Genomic DNA, 6126 nt, shown 5'->3' with positions numbered 1-6126 from the left:
ATAGAGTAGTACTACATTTGTCCATGGTGAAGTGGTGGTACTTACGTATTGTTTTTCTCGCGTAATTAATACTTCCACTTCTAGCTCAGGGATGACGCAAGTGACAATCAAATTTCTGCGCTGAATCGCCAAAGCGAATTAGTGAGAAATTATTCCAGTTACTGTCCGTTTCATTGGTGTTACCGGTGTGCTACTCGGTCAAGCTTCCCGTAATGCAGCAGTGCCGGTTCATCGACTTTCAATTAGCGGTAATCAACCAATAAGCTATCATAGGTCAATTAAACTGTCCTTTTTTTGTTAGAATGGATTTACCGATATGTTTTGTCAATACACATAAATATTAGAATTTTCGCGTGTCATAATGGTCATCCCTTATGGTCATTCCCATTTTACGGAACGCGCTTTTTATTTTCGTTTTATCGGTCAATTTCATTTTGTCATGGGTATTACGAACATTTTTTTAGTACTAACTACGAAACAGTGTTATTTAGTCAAGAATAGTTTGATGTCGTTACAGATGCTGTTCTAAGTGGTCTGTCTCTACGCTGACTAGAGGCGGCCCCGTGATTGCATACGTAGGCGGTATTCCAGAGGCCGATCTAAGAAAACCCTGTAAGGCATGACGGTTCTCCCACACACGGTGTCAACTTGACTCGTCCATTATCGCTTTCGTTACATACTTAACATCATTTTTCCGCAAGTTCCCTCCACTTCGCTAAATCTACATCTACATTTACACGATATAGCTCACTCTACTCTTCATATACCGCTCAATTGCTGTCGGCGTTCCTTTTTCGATCAAATCTATTGTTGGCCTCGCTCACGCAACATCATGTTGCAATATCAGTAGTTCACGAATATATCATTAATGACAGCATTTACTCCCGTAAATCACATTTCTTAGTCCGTACCTCAAATATATTCCTTCATCCAAATCGATCGGTCGGTCCTTGTCTCTGCGATTTTTGCTTTCTACTCAAAAGATGCGAAGTGGATCCGACACGACAAAAGGTCGTGTCCGTCCCTGACGGAAAACAGTAGTTCTGGATCAACAACAGTTACTATGCAGATGCTTTCCCGATGCTATTTCAGCTCGCCCCTCAGTACACTAGTATTACTCTTACGATTAGTCCGATACTTCATTGACCGTAGTCGATCAATCCATCCGTCTATTAGCCAGTAAGACCCTCAATTGTCAAGCCAATTTACGCCCAGTCAAACAATGAAACCGATAACTGGTTAGTTGCTTCGAAATCACCTCTCAATTTCGTTCAGTTCAGCCATCGATAATCAGTACTCGCCAAATGTTTAGTTTTTTGTTTCATCATATATCTATTTTTACTACCACCACTTGCCTGCTACGTCATGCTGATGTCCCACCTTTTTTTTCAGCAGGATTTTCCCGCATCCTGTTTCACTTATCCTCGGCTTTTACTGGGTCACTTCGTTTTATCATTATTCGGTACATGGTCACTTTGAGCCTGTCACATATACATTTTCTATTCTTTGTGTTTTGTTACGTTTAACACATACGCATAGTCGATAGTAGTTCTTAACCTAACCGACTATCCAGTCTCTTGTCTAAGATCGTTTCAGTTTCGCGTCTTCTTCAGTTCTCTTTCGCATTCTCATCGTCACTGTCATCATGTAGCATAATTGTATCGTCGATGGTAAAATTCTTCGTATCTTCATCGCGTTAGTTTGTCTTAAAAAGTATTATTACTATTACTGAAAATATTTAGATACTTGTCGTCGTTATTATTCTTATTATAATTATTGTTATTATGAACGATTACGATAGTTAGCATCTCGCCTTATTAACTGTTATTATCATCGTAGTAATATTCACATTATTATTACTCGTCCTATTCTTCTTTAAATAATCGCCTGAAATTTCGTCAGTCTGCCAGGGTTTCGTAATGTCATTTGCCCGCCTCTGTCTTCTCCCCTTTGTCTCTTAGAACGTCGAGTCGATAGTTTCTTTAGAATCCTGTCGCCGGCCAGAGCAAGAGGCACTGTACAATCCTCAGTTCCCGAACATCTCTTTTTGCCAACGTTACCCCTGGGACTTTAACCTGCTCGTTAGTACAACAAGCAACCATCGACCTATAGTTTGATGCCTCTCGACCGAACGGATACATTCAGCTAGCGGTCAAACCTCCTTTGGCATCGGCAACACATCTGCTTATCGCCCATCGGTCAGGAGGCCAATAATAAGATAGATTACACTCAGCACACGTTCATGTTGACCCATTTCGGAGGCCTTCGTGAACCTGCCCTGAGGACTGCCTATGTGGATATACAATGTTTCTATATATATATAATTTTTATTATTCTTGATGTTAATATCATCAGTCCTATTCTCCATCCTTCTCTCTTTCTATTCATTGTAATAATAATTATTATATCACTATCTATTATTATAGAAGTATTATCATTGTTATTATAATTATTATTGTTGTTGTCCTTAATCCACTTCTTCCCTTATTAGCATTACTATTTTTAGTATCTAGTACTTGTAATCATTATATAGAAATCATCATCATCACGGAATTATTAATATCATTATTTCACTTATTACTAGTCATTCTCATTATCAAGTAATAGACACCATACCTTTTCTACTCTTAATTTGCCACAAGTTTCATGGGAAAATTTAATTTTTCTATCGAACAGCTGTCACAGATGTGGGTTTATCTATTTTACAAAACGTGTGTCTAGACTCGTTGTCCTTCTGTGAGAATTAGTTTATTCATTACATACAGACCGAGTGATCTGCACTTTCTGATGCTTGATACCAACCGATGACAGCCATACGATAGCAATATTTTGTTTACGATTTCGAGACAACGAACGGCCAGCAACCTCATGATTTCCTGTGGTTGATTTAGATTCGACTTTATCAGCGTTGCTGCGATCGCTGGCCAATCGTTAATATTCGTTCACTCTCACATTTACTCACTCTCCGGCTTTCATTCGATCAATTCACTCAGTCAATCATCATTCAATTAGTGTCTCTTTTTATGTAGATCTCAATAAATTATCGTCTCAATTCGAGGTGGGCTTGACCCCCTCAACGTCCAGGGCACTACGCCACATCGCTATCGGACGCCGAACTCCCAAGGTCCACCGCCGTAAACCGCCAACTTTAAGCGCTGCCAACGCCGTCCGCATTTTTCGACAAAGCTAGTCATCGTTGTCGCGGAGCATATGTACACGTCTGATTATCTCATATACGGTCATTAAATGATCATCACAATATGCATTGTCGTTCCTATCCTTTACCATTATCATTGTTGTCGTTATTTTGCCAATTAATCTCTTTTTAGTTCTTTAGCAGAGGGTTGCTGGCCTACGCACTGTTGGAGGCACAGGGGGTTTGTCTATCTTGGGTCGGACAGTCCGCGCGGCCGGGCGCGGCCGTTCATGTTGGTACGAAGCTCAACAAGACGGAAAACAAGCACGATGCCAAAATCCGTCACCGACACCTTCGCCCGCTCTGCGTACCCACACGCCTGCATTAGCCAGAACGGACAGCAAACAGAGTCAATCACTGAGCTCTGATGTCCGCCGCAGAGTGGAACAGAACAGGAGACTGAGTTTGGGCGAACGATAGAGGTCGTCGTGCAAGCGCGCGAAAACCCGGCCGCAGCGTAAATATTCACTTTCTTCCCTTTGATGAGGTGAGGATCACAGCCATTGCAGTAGTTTATCAGTATTATTTTTTATTGTCAAGGTAACAGTGATGAAGTCAGCGGCGACGGCAACGCTACAACTCAACACAACACGGACATTTTCCATTCCGACAAGCGATAATAATATGACGCCGTCACCACCCCCTCCGACACTGCGATACAACTGAACGAGAAAGACTGGAGACTCAATAATATTCTGCTGTTTCGGTTTTGGGTTGGTGCGCTTTGGTAGCGGCAGCGGCCACTGCCACTGGAGTTTTTTTTATTTTTCAGCATCTGGTGCTTGTATATGTGTCTGTTTGTCTGTCTCTCTGTCTGCGTATTTCAGTTTGTTGTTTTGTTCGTCGAAAAGGTACCCATCTGTGTTTTTACTCTATCATCAGAATAGACGTTTTTGTTTCCCTCCGGTTTGTATGCCTTACAGTCGAAAACGGCGTTGTTCAGCTTGTGTTTTCAATCGCGGCTATTATCAGCGTCACGGTTTCCAGTGATTGGACATCACCCAAGCGGGTCGGTGGGAATATTCGGCTCTGACCTGAGGCCAACTCTGTCTCTAGCCAGGTCGATTAGGTCGCTTCAGGTATGTGTTTCCTCGTCTAGACGAGGAAGAGGCGAAAACAAAATAAAACAAAGATTTTTAAAATAATGGAAAGCTCATTCAGTAAATGATTCTCGGCGACTCCTGTGACCTTCCGAGTGGACCAATCACTTGCTACTCGTATTGTTGTTACCGCCGCTGTTGTTTGTTATCGATAGTTGAAATAATGAAAACGAACGTCTAGTCAACTTAACACGAGAGAATAAACAGCTTCGATAAGCAATAAAGGATTGGCCGGAATAATTTAATTCGAACATGTCTACATTTATTGTATCACCGGACAGCCTTGTGTAGGTCATGCGAAGTTTTATATATTTTTGCTTTGTTTTGTTTATCCTAAATTTTAAGCGCGCTAGCATATTAATATAGTTTGTTTATATATATATATATATATATATATATATATATATATATATATATATATATATATCATTATCATCATCCCCTATATTTCGAGCTCTCGAGATTTTCATTCTTTGATGAACTGTCTGTTTGATGATTGGTCGTCGATGTTGCTGCTTGTTTTCCTCTTCGAAACACCAGTACATTTATATGAATATATTGATAACTCGATTCAGAGGCTACTACGAGAAAGACCATAATGGTGTGATGTGGCCTAATAAAATGTGACTGGGACGCGATGGCGACACCCGACTTCAGTATGCCACCAGCCACGACAAACGCGAAAGCATTCGTCATCATCAACGAACGAATGGCGAGCCTCTGTGTCGTCATGGCCTCTTCTTTGCAATTGGTTAATCCTAGTTTCGGTCCTTTTTTAATGGACGACAGACTGCCGCTGATGTACATACAGTCAGTTTACTTGATGTTATACCACTTCATTTGTATTGTACAGTTTGTTGTTGCATTGTGCGAGTTTCATTTTGTTCGCCGTCGTCACTATCCGTGGCTGAGGTTGATGTAGCCAGCGAGCAAACGAACGCAAACGGCTCCAGCAGCAGACGACAACGCTCCCCTGTTCTCAATGCGAATCGAATGCGGCATTGCAGTACAGAACAAGCTTCGCCGTAGCCGTGCAGCAGGAAGTCGCCTAAGTAATATCGGAGACATGTCTCCGCAGATATCCTGTTCCGGGAACTCCTGTTTTTATTGTCTATAAACAGTGTGCTACGCTTATCAATACGTTATTTGGTATTTGATTAAGCCTACATAAACAGCAAGTTGTTCACGAGCTTTGTTGCTGCTGCTGCTGCTGCTGTTGTCGTAATTGTTGTTCTCGTTTTTCTTTCACCATTATAACTACTCTAGTTGCTGTCACCTTCTTCATTATCATTTCATCTGTTGTTTGACTTCACATTATGTTTAAGTGTTCGAGGTTAATTACCTTGTTTGGGCAACGATCACATCCAACGTCTCTCTCTCTCTCTCTCTCTCTCTCTCTCTCTCCCCACACTCACTCAGTCAGTCAGTTAGTCACGTTGCCCGCACACGCACGCACTGCGCTGTTATCCTGTTGATGATTGAAGATATCTTTATGTTTTCTATTTTCGGGCTGCCTTTTCTCTCTTTTTTCTTCTTCTTCAGCTCTACCGTCGTCTCCCTGGTATTATAATTCGTGTCTGTGGCTGCTTTCAGTTGTTTCTGTATTATTTGTTATGATTTTATATTATGATAATTATTATTATCTTTATTATTGTTGTGGCTGTTGATGCTCCTGTTGTTGTCTCGTATCATCTTTATCTTCGTATGATCCGATTTTGTTAATCAATTAATCAGATTTCTACTGTGTCATATTCCTCATTCTGATCGATTAGAGCTTGAGATCATTGTTCCTCCTTGGGCCTTCCCAGCGAGAAGACGTATATATATATA

The 6126-nt window shown here is 41.2% G+C and overlaps 1 long non-coding RNA gene across 1 annotated transcript; it reads left to right on the top strand.

The window, feature by feature from the left end:
* The first annotated feature begins 90 nt into the window (after nt 1–90).
* Nucleotides 91–5882, top strand: LOC147756343 (uncharacterized). The gene is made up of 2 exons (XR_015326280.1): nt 91–3683; nt 4120–5882. It is a non-coding gene; the product is annotated as an uncharacterized LOC147756343 (long non-coding RNA).
* Nucleotides 5883–6126: the final 244 nt, after the last annotated feature.

Source organism: Varroa destructor, unplaced genomic scaffold (assembly GCF_002443255.2).
Source record: "Varroa destructor unplaced genomic scaffold, Vdes_3.0 BEIS01000004.1, whole genome shotgun sequence".
Lineage (NCBI taxonomy): Eukaryota > Metazoa > Arthropoda > Arachnida > Mesostigmata > Varroidae > Varroa > Varroa destructor.
This window is presented reverse-complemented; position numbering and strand designations above follow the sequence as displayed.